Raw genomic sequence first — 17,500 nt, 5'->3', positions numbered from 1 at the left:
ACACACAGAGAGAGATCACAAGTAGGCAGAGAGGCAGGCAGAGAGAGAGAGGAGGAAGCAGGCTCCCCGCTGAGCGGAGAGCCCGATGCGGGGCTCGATCCCAGGACCCTGAGATCATGACCTGAGCCGAAGGCAGCGGCTTAACCCACTGAGCCACCCAGGCGCCCCCAAACCTCTCTTTTCAATCTGCAAATACTCATTGCTTTCAATGCGGGCATCAAAATTCTAAAATTTAGACCCGGCAATGATAGCCTCTACATGACAATATAAATTAGCTAAGTATAGTAGATTTGATTGAAAGGATCTTTCCTTTTTTTTTTTCTTTAAACTTGCCTTTAAAAATGTTTTAGATGAAAACGGTGGCTTTTAAAAATCCTTTGTCCTCAAAACAGAGTCTAGAATGTTAAAATCACATATAAGACAAACGAGAGGAACACTGTATGAATCCCTTCTGTGTGTCTCTAGAGCTTCTCACCATCAAATGTCTTCTAAGGTTCTTGATGAAAGATTGGAGCCATTCGCCCGACTGCTCACGCCTCAGTCATTATTAAATAATGCTCATGATCTCACACAGATCATACTTGAAAGCCCAGGTTCTTCTTTGAGGCACCTGACCTCCTGACTTAGCACAAGAGGATGGGGTTGGGGGCACCGCCAGCTTCAAGTTTCAGAACTCCTTACTTCAAGGTTTCTAGGGAAGAACACGGCCCAGCGTGCCATGTGTGCATTTCAAAGAAACAAAGCAATTTGACCACAGAAACCCTAAGCTTGCTGTTAGCCCTTCCAGCTCTAACAGGATTTCAGTGGGTTTCTGATGCGCCTTAACCTGCTCTTAGAAGAGAGCTACAGAGAATAAAGAAAATCGCTGGCAATCTAATCAACGAAAAGGCTGAATTTAATCCAACGCATTTCCGGAAGTCAATGGTTCCTTTTTCAAAAATCAAGCAAATGCAAGCCTCCCAGAGAACCAGAACGTTTCTTTCACACTTTAAGATGAACGGCCAAAGACAAGGAAATAAAGCAAAAGCCAACACAAAGAACAATAACACTCTTTATACGGAGCATGCATATTTTTTATGTAAACTGCTCTGAATGTACAAGGCTGTCAGTTTAATAAGGGTGCACACCTTCAGTTCTAACAGATAAGATTCTATTAAATCGTCTCCATTTAGGATTCCCAAGCAGGCACAGCATAAGCTGAGTCTTTCAGAGACTCATCCCTGAGTCCAGAGAGTGAATGAACATGTTTCATTCCCGACACAACAATGAGTCAGCTTAATTGAACTTGACCAAATAACCAAATCCACTGTTATTTAAAATATGGAAAAAGTATGACGGAAAAAGTAAGGTCTACATATTATGCAAAAAGTAACTTCTATGGTTGTTTCAGAATCTTTTTATATGATTAGATTTAAATATCATGTCATTTAGGACGTTGGAACCTCTCAAATCCTAACTAAACTTGCTGGAATTAATGGAGAAGGAGAAGGACTATTTATTCACTTCCCACAAGTGTGGAATTACCCTCTGCCTCCCTCTTAGTTTCCTTCCAATCCCACTGATGCCTGAATATTGGCAGAAGGAGAATCAGACATGAACTCATAACTAAGACTCGGAGATGCAGGGACACAGGTGTGGTATGGCTTTACCAGATGGCTATGGCTTATTCATGGAGACGTTCTTGGATTGTCATTCTCCCCTAAGAGGGTCACCCATAGTACTAACAAAACTCAATAACTGGTTATTGACATCTCATTTTTAAGTTAGGCAAAAAGGGAAGCACCAAGAGGAAGAATTCTCAAAAACTGTCTCGTCATTCCAGGAGAGAACAAAATTTTCATTAACTGCATTATTACATGGGCAGGATCGACGAAAATTGGCTCTGTAATGAATGTGCCCCAAAACAGGGGTCTTTAAACACAAAATAATAATTATTCTGTGATAGGGATCTTAAATTGTTTTGTGTGCAAGAATGTCAAGGAGAAATCACCTTTCCAACTACGAGCCATTCGTACCTTATTTCACATATTTCAGAGGCAAGTTATAAGGTTTTCATACGTTCATCTCCTTTTCTAAATACAATCATATTTCCATTTAAAACACCAATGAGATGAAGTTAAAAATATTTCAAATTTCTATCTGACTTTTTTGCTCAATAAACACAATCCAAACTGCCTGAAGTCAATCTTTTGTGGGCGCATTCTTTTTATGACTTGATTACAAGACCAAAGACCTGTAATCTGATTTGTTTTTATTTTTATTTTTTAAAGGTATTCTTTATTTATTTGAGAGAGACAGAGATAACAACAGAGACATGAGCAGGGGAGAGGGAAGGGGAGTGAAGGGGGAGGGGAAGCGGGCTACCTACTGAACAGGAAATCCTACATGGGGCTGGATCCCAGGACTCTGGGATCATGATCCGAGCCCAAGGCAACGCTTAAGTGAATGAGCCCCCCAGACACTCCTGTAATACAATTTATTTATTTATTTATTTTTGGTAAGATGATTTAAAAAACATACTATTTGCAGTAGAAAACATTAGAGAGGGGCGCCTGGGTGGCTCAGTGGGTTGGGCCACTGCCTTCGGCTCGGGTCATGATCTCAGGGTCCTGGGATCGAGCCCCGCATCTGGCTCTCTGCTCAGCTGGGAGCCTGCTTCCCCCTCTCTCTCTCTGTGTCTACTTGTGATCTCTCTCTGTCAAATAAATAAATAAAATCTTTAAAAAAAAGAAAACATTAGAGATAAAAATGATTATTTTTTAAAAAAACTTTATGGCAATATTTATGATAATTCACATAAAATGAATGTCTTCTGTCTTTGTACTTGAGAAGGCACATAAAGTTCTAAATAGCCCTAAGTTATGCTCCTGTTACACATGGAAAAGAGAGAAAAGGAAGTGTTATTTTAGAACTAAGTGCCTAAAAGGGTCAGCCCATGTCCAGTGGATTTCCATGTTGGCTGTTAACAACTTCTTCTTTTCATAAAAAACAAGATGGTTGGAAGGAGGTTGGGGTAAAAATGAGCTCTGTGTCTGTAGGTTCTGTATCCATACTGGAAAAAGAATACACACGTGAGCTCTGGAACAATAACCGAAACCTGCCTGGCACATTTGTAGTCAACAACACTCCATAATGAGTATCTGGTAGCCTAAATGGAGAATGTTCTAGAATATTGCATACTACTTTGCTAACCACTCTAATTTCTCCTACTCCTAAATCTTAATGGTTTTTCTTCACTATCTTTCCAAGTCCGAATCTGAACTTGGTCCCTGGTGTTATACGGTGGCGGCCTTAAAGTGCATGAGAAATGTTGACGTTAATGATGTTCACGTATTAAATTGATCTGTCAGGGCTCAGTGAAGCCGTGAAATGAGTCCGGTATTTGGACTCTCTCCATCCCTGAAATATTTTAATGCCATAAAAGATGCTTAATTCCAACATGTAATAGGTGTTCTGTGTTTTAAACAACTTCCATCTTTCTGGAGCAGGTAATAGAATAATCCTTTCTGTTTACTAAAGAGTCCAGGATGCATTCTTATATAAAACAAACCCCTTGTTCAGCTGCATTATAAACTCTGAATTATCCCTATGTATTGTTATGAACTGTGCAGCCTAGTTGCTTATGCAATTAGAGAGTCGCACCCGTACAAATTGGAGAATCTAAAATGTCATGACCACACCCATCTAAAACAGAGGTGTAGGGGCGCCTGGGTGGCTCCGTGGGTTAATGCCTCTGCCTTTGGCTCAGGTCATGATCCCAGGGTCCTAGGATCGAGCCCTGCATTGGACACTCTGCTCAGCATGGAGCCTGTTTCCTCCTCTCTCTCTGCCTGCCTCTCTGCCTACTTGTGATCTCTCTCTGTCAAATAAATAAAATCTTAAAAAAAAAATAAAATAAGATAAAACAGAGGTGTAAATAACCTGTCATTTCAACAAGGCTTAGCCAAGGAACACACTTCATTACTAGGAATCATTTGTGTAAAAAGAAAATAAACACTCAGATTTTTCCTGACGTTTCCTTAGACCCTGACAACAATCATAAAACAGTTTCTTTGCATTTATTCTGCCTAATATTCTTTCCGTCAGTTTGTTAGAGAAAACAATTAGCTACAGAGAAGCAAAAATTACCAAAAAACTCCTGTGAACTAATGAATCACTGACACGTTATTGTGAAAGACTAATTCTAACCTATTATAATTTTTTGTTATGACTCACATAATTACAATTTTAGAATATGTGACTTTTAAACGTCTAATTCATTACTTGCTATCTAGTTATAATTATCAGTATTAGAAATGCATTAGTCAAATTATTACAGATAAAGAACTAAATAACATAGAATACCTATGTAAAATAGGTAACATAGTAACTAGTAACATAGAATATGTAACATAGTTATTCTGTTATATGTAACTATGTTACATATTCTATGTTACATTACATATTCTATATTCTATGTTACTAGTTACATATGTAACTATGTACATATAGTAACTATATATATGTATGTATACCTATAGTTACATATAGTAACTATGTTACTAGTTACATATGTTATATGTAACTGTTACATATTCTATGTTACATTACATATTCTATATTCTATGTTACTAGTTACATATGTAACATATGTAACTCGTAATATAGAATACCTATGTAGTAGCTGAGTATTTAAATTTCCCCTTATCTTCTATTAAAACCTTTGAATTAGCAGTATGTCTATGTAGAATTCTCTAAATGATTATCCCAAACTGTTTAGGTATTTCTAAACCCTCAACATTATTAAGCATTCTGAGCTCTAAGAATCATTCTCTAACCCATCACACATTCAGAGAGATTTATCTGAGACTCCATCAACCAAAGGACTTCTCATTATGACTTAATAATGTCACCATCTTCTCTGTTACTACTGTTACTTGCAACCAGAAACAACATCAGGAAGTCACTCCCTAACCATGAGCAAGCACTAGTTACAAGACTCGTTACAAGACTGATCTATTTTGCTTAATTTTGTACTTGGTGATTGTGAGAACACACGGAAAACATATAGGAAGCCTGTACTCAGTGGAAAATACTGCTAATATTTTATCCAAGTTTTTGTTCCTAGAGTACTGGGCTACCCATCATATTCACTTGTTCATCTGCTCCCCATGTAAACGGTCCTGTTTATATGAAAGAAGTCCACAGGCTACTGTAGACATAGCACTCAGGGAGATCTATGAAGTAGCTTATCCGTACCTAATGGAGTCTGTACACTAGCTGACCCATATCTAGTGACATCTATAGACTAGATGACCCATTCTTAATGGACGTAAAGATTAGTTTATCCACAATCCAGTTCAGTCTGTAGAATAGCTTACCCAAATGCAATGGCGTCTGCAGACTGGTTTGCTTGTATGGAGAGAGGTCTATAGACTAGCTTACCCATTCTCAATGCACAATGCAGACCACCTTGCCGACGATCCAGTTAAGCCTACAGACCAGCTTATTAATAGACAGCAAAGTCTACAGACTACCTTGGGGCACCTGGGTGGCTCAGTGGGTCAAAGCCTCTGCCTTCGGCTCAGGTCATGATCTCAGGGTCCTGGGATCGAGCCCCGCATCGGGTTCTCTGCTCAGCAGGGAGCCTGCTTCCTCCGCTCTCTCTGCCTGCCTCTCTGCCTACTTGTGATCTCTGTCAAAAAAATAAATAAAATCTTTAAAAAAAAAAAGTCTACAGACTACCTTATGCATATACAGTGGAGTCTGTAGACCACCTTATCCACACCCAAGGAAGTCTAGACATTAGCTTTCCCATGCCCAGTGTAGTCTATAGACTAGTTTACTCATACCTAGTGAAGTCCATAGTTTACCAATACTCATTGACTCTGTAGACTAGCTTATCCATATCCAGGTAAGACTACAGACTAGCTTTCCGATACTCAGTGTAGTTTATAGACTAGTTTACTCATACCTAGTGAAGTCCATAGATAGTTTACCAATACTCATTGACTCTGTAGACTAGCTTATCCATATCTAGTGTAGTCTATAGACTAATTTACTCATACCTAGTGAAGTCCATAGATAGTTTACCAATCAATACTCATTGACTCTGTAGATGAGCTTATCCATATCCAGTGGAATCTACAGACCAGTTTACTTAAACCTAGTAAAGCCTATAGACTAGTTTATTTATACCCAGTGGAGTCTGTACACTAGCTACCAATATCCACTAAATTCTACAGACTAGCTTACCCATACCCAGTGGAGCCTGTCAACAACCTCATTCATGCCCTGTGAAGTCTGTAGATGTTCTTACTCATACCTAGATTAGCTATGAACTAGCAGACTCACATTCACTGGCGACTATAAACTAATTCACCCATACCCAAATACTTGTCTGTCAAATAACCATTGCTCTTTGGTATCTAGTTATGTAAGGAAATCTTCTCAGGTCACACACATTTTCATTAAAGGACACAAGTTGCATTTCCTGTTAGATTAAAATGACACATCTTTAGCTCCACACGGTTCTTCTAAAAGTCATTTGGGTGTTTCATGGTGTCCGACACATCTAAATAGAAACACCTGGGTCCCTCTTGAGGGACCTAGCTGACGTCTTTGTGAACGTCTCCATTTTTCAATACACGGTGAAATCCGCCAACGGGCCTCCTTCGATTTACCAAAAACTCTGTTGGGACTAAATGCATTGCTCAATATTAGTGACTGCTTCACAGGAGTTCAAAATATAATTATATCCTACTTTCTCTGCACGGTTTCCAGTGTCTTCTTATATTTATTCAACCATCGGACCCCAAAAGAGTGTGTTGCTTTTGTTTACTACTGAACAGGTATTAATGGAGCGTCGACCCCGTCAGGAATGACAATAATGAAGTCAGCAAGTGACAAAACGATCTGGGCCTGCCAAGACTTTATTAATACCTAGGAAAACTCTGAATGAGTAATAAAGTAACAATAACAACATCAAGAATAACAGTAACAGTACTCACTGAACATACCTTAAGGGGCAGACAACACGAAAGGCAATGAAATTACTATTATGAGGAAACACTTGTATTTTTGAAAAACTCAAGATACGTCATAATATTAAGGAGACAGTAGCATATTTAGAATTCTTGCACCTAACATATTTTAATGTCTGTTGTTATCTCTGCCTCCTACTAAGTTATGCCTCTGAGATCTGGACCTGCCCTCTGGAAACCAACAGCCAACAGTCATTTCTTCCAACTTGTGACTTTCAATTACTTTTACATTGAGATGCTGTCTTTTCTAAGGATGCCTGGCAGCTCGAGTCACTTAAGCATCCGACTCTTGGTTTCGGTTCACGTCTATCTCCACCTGTTCCGATGCCCCCTAAATACCACTGTGTGTCCCCTCACCTGATGCACGGAAGTATCCCAGACATTCTCCCATTTAATAATGATTGCCTTTAAATTGTGGGGGCAAGGAGGGCACTGAGAACCTCAAAAGGGGTTGTTGGAATGTGAGTAAGTGGGGAGATTCCTATCTATAAAGGGCTGATGCCTGGTCACTGACACCCTATGAAGCTTATGCTGCAATGAAAACACCTACTACCTTCTTCTTCCACAAACGTTTTAGGCAGAGAGACAGGCAGAGAGAGAGGAGGAAGTAGGCTCCCCGCTAAGCAGAGAGCCCGCTGCGGGGCTCGATCCCAGGACTCTGGGATCATGACCTGAGCCGAAGGCAGAGGCTTAATCCACTTAGCCACCCAGGCACCCCCTTCCACAAACGTTTTCAAAGTCCAGACCCAGGGGCGCCTGGGTGGCTCAGTGGGTTAAAAGCTTCTGCCTTCAGCTCAGGTCATGATCTCAGGGTCCTGGGATCGAGCCCCATATCAGGCTCTCTAATCTCTCTCTCTCTGCCTGCCTCTCTGCCTACTCATCATCTGTGTCTGTCAAATAAATAAATTAAAAAAAAAAAAAAAAGTCCAGACCCAGACTTCCCTTTCACACTAAAATCTTTCCTTTAGGGTGAGCATAACCATAGCCACAAAACAACAAAATAGAGGAGCCAGCTATGGACAAAATGTAATTTGTGGGCAGGAAAGTGGTCACAGGTCCTTTTCACTCATCTATCTGCACTAAGCAAACAGCACAATATGGAAAGAAAACGTGGGGTTCCTTGGGGAAACACTAGTATGTGGTGTGAGAATTCCCATTAAACCGTTGCTATCGACTCATAGTTCTCATGCTTGTATATATTTGTAGAGAAGATCAGTCATCTGGCTGACTGAAGTTAAAAAAAAAAAAGGTGAAATTTCAATGTAGTGGGTGGGCAGCAATTAGGAAGTGCCAAAATCATGACATGCCGAGAGCAAAGACATAACGACTCAAGTAAGTGCTTAATTAATACGTGGCAGAAAGGAGGTCTTTTCTAGGAAAGAAAATGTGAGGATGAGCTAGTTTTCTGCTGTTTAACTTTGAAAGGTAGTGATTTGGGACATCCTCCTCTGTATTTTTAAGATCTGTTTGTAAATCTGAGGTAACGCAATCATTTGAAGGGGGAACTCCTGCATCATCCGGCAGGCTCCCCATCATTCCTCCACGATAAGACTTAGGGATCTGCCAGGCACTGATTCATCACTCTGCTCTCTCTATTGCATCTTTAGAAATCAACTCTACAGAGAATCGAAAGGGAAATTCATGTGCTTGGCACATGCATTGCAAGATTCTGCTCGTTTTGCGGCCTCTGCAAGGCATAGGTGGTAGAGATGATAAATATGCTGTTCTTTTCTTAATATGGCTTAGGTCCAGAGTCACAGCAGTGGGTCACTAGCAATTTCCTTTATCTGCTTAAAGGGTTCCCTGTCCTGGGCTGAGTACGGCCAAGTCCAGAAGCATGCAAGCCCATACAGAGCTGGATCACTGAGCTGATGGGTGGTTGTTGATCACCCCAGGAATGTCTGGCATGCCCAGGGTATATGAGTCCAGGGAAAGATGTCATTTTTCAAGGAGCCCAAGAGATTCACTTCAATCCAGGATGCAGAGCCAACGTTACATCCTAAAAGGGCAATTATCCATGTAACGTTCCAACAGCCTTCTTGCTACCATCAGACCTCATTGCATCCAACCCCCTTTTGGACTGATAATCTACCAGGACTCTGGGTGTCACTAGGAGGCTAACAGTCAACTCTTATGCACCTATTAAGATTGGTATCAGGAAATCAAGTATGTTTCTACCACAGTGATTCATGGACTGTGCTGATATGAAGCACTCTGAGATCATTGTTAAATTTCCCTTCCTTGGGGCACCTGGGTGGCTTGGTGGGTTAATCCTCTGCCTTCGGCTTAGGTCATGGTCTCAGGGTCCTGGGATCAGCCCCACATCGGGCTCCCTACTCAGTAGGGAATCTGCTTCCCCCTCTCTTTTTGCCTACTTGTGATCTCTGTCAAATAAATAAAGAAAAAATTTTTTAAAATTTCCCTTCCTTAAGTCAGAGCACCCATAAACTTAAAACCAAAGCAGATTTCAGAGCTGGGCTTTTTTGGGGGGGGGGGCTAGAGATACCAGAAAATGCATTTCTATTTTTATTCAAGACACTGTTGATTTTATTTCATCACCATATTTCCAACCTATTAATATAGGGCCGTCGAATATAATTTTATGTTAGACACCTGCTTACAGTTTCCTCTCAGCTTTCAGTAGAACAAGGATTCAATTCCAAGGGTACATATGAGAGGTTTGATATTTTAATGGAATGTTATCTCTGGAACCTCAGAATAAACAGTTTAGCTTCCTCTATCAGAGACTATGAAGTAACACCTGTTTTCTTTAAAAACAAAAACAAAAACAAAAACAAAACTAGTTACCATGAAGGAATTCTGAATCTAGCTTGTGGTTCTCCTTTAAACTTCAAGAACGATTGGGAGACAATACACCAAAACATTTATGCTCTGAAAAAGAGAGATTCCTATTTTTTCCTTCTTTTTGCCTGCCTGTGTCAGCTTTTCTCCTAACGTATAATTATTTTTATCATTGGAATTGTTCTTTAAAATATGCCAAAACTCGGTAATTTCAAAGTTCTGAAATTCTTCGTGTAGCTCCAAAATTCACCAATGATACGGGAGCATTAGCAATGTTATCTGGCATGTTGTAATTCATACAATTAATCATCCTCACTGAAGGTTACTCTGGATCATCTCTTTCCCCCATGTTTTCCCATCTTGTTTCAAATAAGACACCTAAATCCTTGTCCCGCTTCCTCTTATCCCTTGGGCATGAGTCTGTTAGGACAAAAAGAAAAAAAAAATCATCTGCACCATTTTCAAAAAGAGACAGCTCTCTGTGTCACACTGATTCCTGACTTCTCTGCAGAGCTTATCAGAATTCTACACTAATTGGATTCTCAATAAAGTGCTGTTCCCAAATTTTCAGGCCTATATGAGCAGCAAGCAGCCTCAATAATAATAAGGATAATTTATTGAACAGGTAAATGTTTTCCAGGTGTTCTGCTAAGCATTCTAAACGTACCTTGAGATTTAATTCTCTAAGCAACACTCTTACGGAAGTAATATTAATAACTTCATGTTTTTAGGAGAAAGCTGACGCTCAGAGATTTGCGAAGACCTTACCTGCACGCCCCCACGTGATAAACTACCATGCTGGCATTGGAACACAGGCCTCCTTGGTTCCAAGGTTAGGTAGCCCGATTAACATCTGAGACCACAACCAAAGTCCATTAGATTTCCTTATCCTTCTGGAAACAATGTAACTGCCAAAACCACAGATTCCATGACGGTTTTATTATTCACCCATTTTTTTTAAATTATTTATTTATTTACTTGACAGAGAGAAGATCACAAGTAGGCAGAGAGGCAGGCAGAGAGAGAGGAGGAAGCAGGCTCCCTGCGGAGCAGAGAGCCCGATGCGGGGCTCGATCCCAGGATCCCGAGATCATGACCTGAGCCGAAGGCAGCAGCTTAATCCACTGAGCCACCCAGGCGCCCCTTATTCACCCATTTTTATTAGGAGTATTTGAAGGGTGTTTTTTGTTGTTGTTTTTTAAGACTTTCTTGCTTTATAGGTTGACTTCATCCAGAAGGCACCAGGATGACTTCATAGAAGCATGCCTCAAAAGTAATAACCTGGCAACCCACTTTTCGTCTTGGTGTTAATCTTAGCTGTTAACCTCATATGGTGTGAAACACAACTGAACTCTGTCTCTCCCATAGGGACATCATGATTACAATTATTAACATGTTAACATAAGATGGGGCAGAGGACGATCTACAACTAACGTGTAATAATTTAAGTTAATTTACCAGACCATGGTTGGATCGCATGACAACACGCCAGGGGGAAAGGAAGAGCCTTTTCAATTCTCTGTTCTATTCTGTTCTAGTGGGGTGGTTTCAATGTGTTGTCAACGGAACAAGGGCAAACATGAGAAAAGATCGGGTGTCTATTACCACCATAACGTCACACACTAGACATCCCTCTCCGCAGTAGCTTAAAGCAAAATGCAGTCATTTCATTCCTGAGGCTGTCAGCTGGCCACTTAAGTTGGGTTCAGGTGGGCAGTTTGGGGGCTGTCTGTTGACATCACTCCCATAGCCTGCAGTGGCCTGGCTATAGGCTGAAATAGTGGCCCCAATCAGCTCTGTCTGTCTCTGGAGTGCTCTCAGGGTGTGGCAGGTGAGCAGGAGACCACAAGGATATTTTCAACCTCTGCCAGGGCACAGGGTTGACATCCACGGGCAAAACAAGGAGCAGAGGTGAACTCAAGAGCAGAGGGGATCTCACCCAGTTCAACTCCACAGAGGTGAATCAATGCCGACGGTAGCTACAGAGTCACGTCGCGAAGAGTGCGCCTACAGGACGGGGCAAGGAATGAGAGCGTGAGGCCAATCTCTATACCTCAAGGAACACTGGATTTGATGGAAAATTCCAAGTAGAAAGAAGAGCTCAACAACAGTATTGTAGACACTACAAAGATGTGTTTATGAAAAATGGTTTTCATTGTTTCATTCAACAAGTGTTATGTGCTGCGTGGGGTGCCCTTGACATAAAATTCACGCCGGTAGTTGCCTGATGAGACCATGATGCCTAAAACCAGAATTATGTACCTATGATGAAGTTACGCTTTTACATTTCAAACAACCAACGGAGCCTTTGATGTTTGAACCAACCAACGGACAACAACCAACAGACCAACACTTTCACATTTGAACCAACTAGCCAATGACAAGAAACACAGGGCATTTACTAAGCCGAAATACTCTCTTTCTGCTTCAAGTAACATAAATAAGAATTCTCAAGTGAATAATTGCACGCACGGCTGAAAGCTATAATTTCGTGAGAGAAATCTGGATTTCCGTTGGATGTTGGACAAATCAGGAAGCACATCCCATCCCGAGAGCCATGGAACTAAGGAGCCTTCGTTCAATACCAGACCATGAGCTCGACTGCCCTCAAGAGCAATCCCATGAAAGGCATCATTGGACCAAATATGCAAAGTTGAATATGGACTATACCTGCAAACGTAAAGCACAATTGGAATTAGAGACAGGTTATGAAAGGTGGTTGACGGGCCATGTGAATCTGATGTGTTCGTTAGATTTTCCAAGTTGGAAAAGTGATCAAAATATGTCTCCAGAACTATTCACCATGTTCACACTAGACTCATTCCCTTTGTCTATTCATTAATCGCCTTTTTCAGTAGGAGACAGAAAAAATAATTTTTAGATTCTCTTCAACACAGTCACTACATATAACTGCTCACAAGTCCCTCTTGAAATCTGGCGTCAAGAAAACATGTGTTTTTAAATTAATAAAATAAAATAAAATAAATAAAAATATATAAAATAATAAAAATACCCCCCAAAATAAATTAATTAAATTAAATTTAAAAATTAAAAAAAAAAAATAGAAAACGTGTTTATCTGGCCAATCTGTTGATGATGAAAAAGGTTTCTCACTTACCTTCCTCTGCAAAGAACAGGGCAATTAGGATATAAGTGTGATTTCTACATTAGCTGAAGTCTGAATTCAGTGTCACTCTCTTTTACCAGCCTTTATATAGATATATTCTGCGATGAATTTTCTGATTGTATTTACTGCCTCCGTTACCTCTTGCTAATAATGACCTACTCAAGATTTCATGGCTTAAAACAGCAATTATCTATGTTCTCCCATTACTGTGGGCTGTTAATTTGGACAGGGCTCAACATAGATGGCTCATGTCGGTCACTTGTGGCATCTCTGGGATCGGTCCACTTTCTGGGGCCTCATCGGGCACAGCAAAATTGTCTGAGTCTCTGCCTATCTGACCTGACTTCTTCCAGGAGGCTAGCATGGGCTTGTTCACAGCAACAGTATTCAAAAAGAGCAGAAGTGCCATCCTGTTGGAATTCTACAAGTCCAGGTTTGAAAAATTAACCATTCTGTTGCACGCTGTCCGTGACAACAAACCACGAAGCCAGTCCGAATTCATGGGGTTGGGAAATGGACTCCGTCATTTGAGGAGGAGAACGGCACAAAATCCGTGACCATCTTTAATCTACCCCAGCTATGGACAGTGTAAGGTCTAAGTGATTCACCACTACGTTCCATCATTACTGCAAACCCATAAATTGTTGTTCTTGTAATAAAATGATCAATTTCCACTTAAAGAAATGAAAATCCAAACTCCATCAGTAGCACTCCAAATATAAATAAAAGTAATTCATGTACATTTCAAATGAATACAGGATTCATCAATTAAGGAAACATCAGGGATTTCACAGTCTAAATGAATTATAGTGTCAGTGAAACAGAATTTAATTGCAATATATTGACAGAGAGTATGACATCTTCTCAAAATACTTAAAACAGCCAACTGAATTACAGCCTTCCTGTGATTGAAAACAAGATTTTATCTTGTTTTCCCTTATACCTTATCTTTTCCATTAATGCCAGACAGATTTTTATATAAATAATAAGGAGATTTATGTGTGTAGACGGGCACGTTAGTCGATTCCTAAGTGATGTACAAGATGAAGCATAGCGTTATATACCAAAATATTCAACATCCAACAAATAGCTACTCCAAAGCCATCATTTCTTTTTTCGTTTGTTTTTCACCGTAGCTCTCTGCCTAGAAAGAGACAAGTCTAGATGCAAATTGATGAAAATGGAAAATTAATAAATTTAGTCCCTGGAATTTAAAGAGAAGAGACATAGATATTGATGGAATTGTTTCTTACTAAGTATGCTTTTCCAGCATTTTCTGAATTTGAGGTCTGCCGGATAAATAGGAACTTGCCTACTTTCCCAACCTGACCTTCTTCACAATCATCTCAAAGATAAGTAAGGTGATTATCCCAAAGGAAGCATCTGAAAGTAGGTATTTCTGTCTCCATTCCTCTTGACCCTGACCCCCCATTCCACACTCGTACGGATATAATTGTAGCCTTTCATCCGCAGTGATTCCCAGCACAAGGAGGGCAAAGGCATTAGAGCTATCTTGACAGCAGGGCTTTTCTGCAAAAAGGAGCACACGGAATGGCATTTTCAATGGGCTTTGATGGAAGACGGAGCTCAGCCGTGAGCATTCAGTTCAAGTACTTGGGATCTTTCGGGTAGAACCAAAAGACGGGAGGGGTTGTGCTACGAGGGTAATTACAGGGCCACCACCGTAAAGCAATCTTCGTAATCCCACTACGATTTCCTGCCACCCTTTGAGAGCCGACACACCAACGGAGTCCACCTCCTCCGTCCTGTTGGGGGAGTTGTGTTACTTCACCATGAACTTGGGGCCGCCATTACTGTCCTGAAATAGCTCATGGAATGTGACAGCCGAGAGTCAGAATGTAACCCCTGCAGAGGATGATGAGGAAACACAGCACCTATCGTAGGATCACCAGTTGGCACCCTCTTCCTCCCACAGGACCAGGATAGAAACCTACTCCATGGGAAACTTCTCATCATGGTAGTATAGGACTTCAAGTGAGAAATATTTATGAGTCAGCCATTGTGTTAGAGACCAAGGGGGTGGCACAATTGGGAAGCACATACTGTCCCCCGGGAAAATAGCTATTATCTAGAGGTACTGCAGACTGGACAGCTCAGACAGTAGAAATGTATCCTCATGTAACCTAGTGGATAAATGTCTGGGATCCAGGCATGGCCAGGGCTGGTTCCTCCTGAGGTCTCTCTCCTTGGTCCATAGATGGCTATCTTCTCCCTCTGTCCTCATCTCGTCTTATAAAGACACAGTAACACTGGAATAGGGCTGACACGAATAATCTCATTCTATCTCAATCACCCTTAAAAACCCTATCCCTAAATACAGCCGTACTCTTAAATACTAGGAATCAGGATACAGCACATGGACCTTCAGAGACATGACTGAGCCCATCCTAGAAGTTATAACTTCATCTATAACATCATCTCAGTCTGATCCCCTACGACTATCACTTTCATTTGTTGCAACAGCCTTGTTATCCAAGGCCCACACAAAGAGTCGGGTAACTTCCAGGTACAATACAAGTTCTTCTGACACTGAGTCGTGAGGGGAAAGAGAGAAGACCTCAGATGTGCCTTCACTGGCTGGCCATGACGATGCTGTAGTCTGCTGGTCTTCCCCTCGACAGGCTGCATATAATTATTCTACTTCATGAGGCTGGACTGGCACCATCAAGCCCCAATTCAGGCAGATCTCTACAGAGCATCATGGAACCATATTTTCTGGTTGATCTCCAGTGGTTAGCATACAGTTAGCACATAGTTCGAGGTGCCTTTATATTCCTCAGTGCTAGACCATGACCACAGACATGAAGGCCTCCAGTGGCCACCACTCTCATCAAATCCCTGTGCTTGGGACCTGTAGCGTATGCAGAGTCCATAACGCCTCCTACTCTGTCCCAAAGAACTCAGAAGGGCAGACAGGGGTCTCGTAGAGTTGCACAAAAATCTCCTAGTACATTTCACAGCAAGTTCAAAATCTGAAAGTAATCTAGCTAGTATTTGTTAAGCTTTGCTTTTAGGGGAATAAGTCACAAATGTGCATGTATAAATTACTGAATCCCATAACTGAAACTTAAGTATTTAATTACACTCGTTTCTATTTTTAAAACCTTAATTCCTCTCTAGCATTATCTTGAGGAGGTTCTTTCCATTTTGCATTTGGAAAATGACCCTAATTTCAGCCAAGTTGCTTTTCACAAAGCTGAAATGGTGGTAAGGATGCAGTATTGCCCGTACAGAGCACACATCCTACTCTCGGCATTGATGGATTTCATCTTAGAACCTCTGGGGTTAGCCAACTGGAAACAAATCTGTGTAATCAACTCTTTTCCAGAGCATTTTCTTTTCAATCGTCCACAACAAGGCAACGTGGTATTATGGAAAGGACCCTGGCATTGGACCCTGGAGCTGGGGGACTTTATTCCAGAGATGGGGCTTCTCTGATCCTCTCGTCATCTGTGCAATGGTGGTAGTGATAACTAATACAAATTATTGAGGATTTACTACATGCTAGGCACCACGTGAAGATGTTGACCTACACTTAATTTTCACAATATTTAACCCTCACAAGTACTGTCTGAAGCAAGTCTAATAACTATCATTATTTTATAAATAAGGAAGCTGGGACACAAGGAGTTTATGCATACACCCAAGAAAAAAGAGGCAGGACTGAGAACTGAATGTAAGTTTGCCTAGCGCCTAGTTCTGATCTTCAGGAGATCCAGACTGTGTCTATAACATCCTTCATATATGAAAGCGCTCAAGAAAAGTGGATCAGATTATTACAAAAAAACAGGACGCTTATGTCAATCCAGACACACCATAACTAAGGGGTTTTCTGGGACTATCAGTCTGGGATTAAGAAAAAGAAATGAACAGAACTTAGCAAAATGTGTCCCAAGTGAATTTTGCAAATGCCTGTTATTTTTTGCTAAAAGCTTAAAAGACAAGTGCTTAAGGAACTGTTCAGAATATCGCCCAGGATTTGATATCTCTATTACCCATGCACCGTTTATTTTCTTCAGAGGAATTCCATTTTAAAAGACAACAGTAATAAGCATTCCTCAAATTCTAGGATGTAGATATTCTACTAGAAATAGAAGTGTTTTCTCCAACAAATGGATGGCGTGGGGAAAGGGCAAAGGGAGGGCAAATAAGAGGTAAGAAGCCAAAAGATATACTTCAGTGATTTACCACATTCTGTGCTCTCTGTCTGGGAGACGGATAAAATGAAGAAAGATTCCTATCCTACATAATTTTTTTATTCCTCAGTAAAATCATTCCCCTTACAGAAAATCAGAATTTCATCTTGAAAGCTTCTGAACACATTTAAGCTATCCATCTTCCCTTAAACTATGTACCTTAAGCCAAGGGAAAAAAGCACATTGCTTGGAAAATCCAGCCCTTTTTTTTTTTTTTTTTAAATTGCATAACCAGATCGGCCCATCATGACAAGCTCAAAAGGAAGTCATTCAGTAAAATGGTTGATGGTACTTTTCGGAAGTGTCAATGTCGTAACATAACAGGAAAAACT

This window comes from Meles meles, chromosome X (assembly GCF_922984935.1).
Source record: "Meles meles chromosome X, mMelMel3.1 paternal haplotype, whole genome shotgun sequence".
Lineage (NCBI taxonomy): Eukaryota > Metazoa > Chordata > Mammalia > Carnivora > Mustelidae > Meles > Meles meles.
This window is presented reverse-complemented; position numbering follows the sequence as displayed.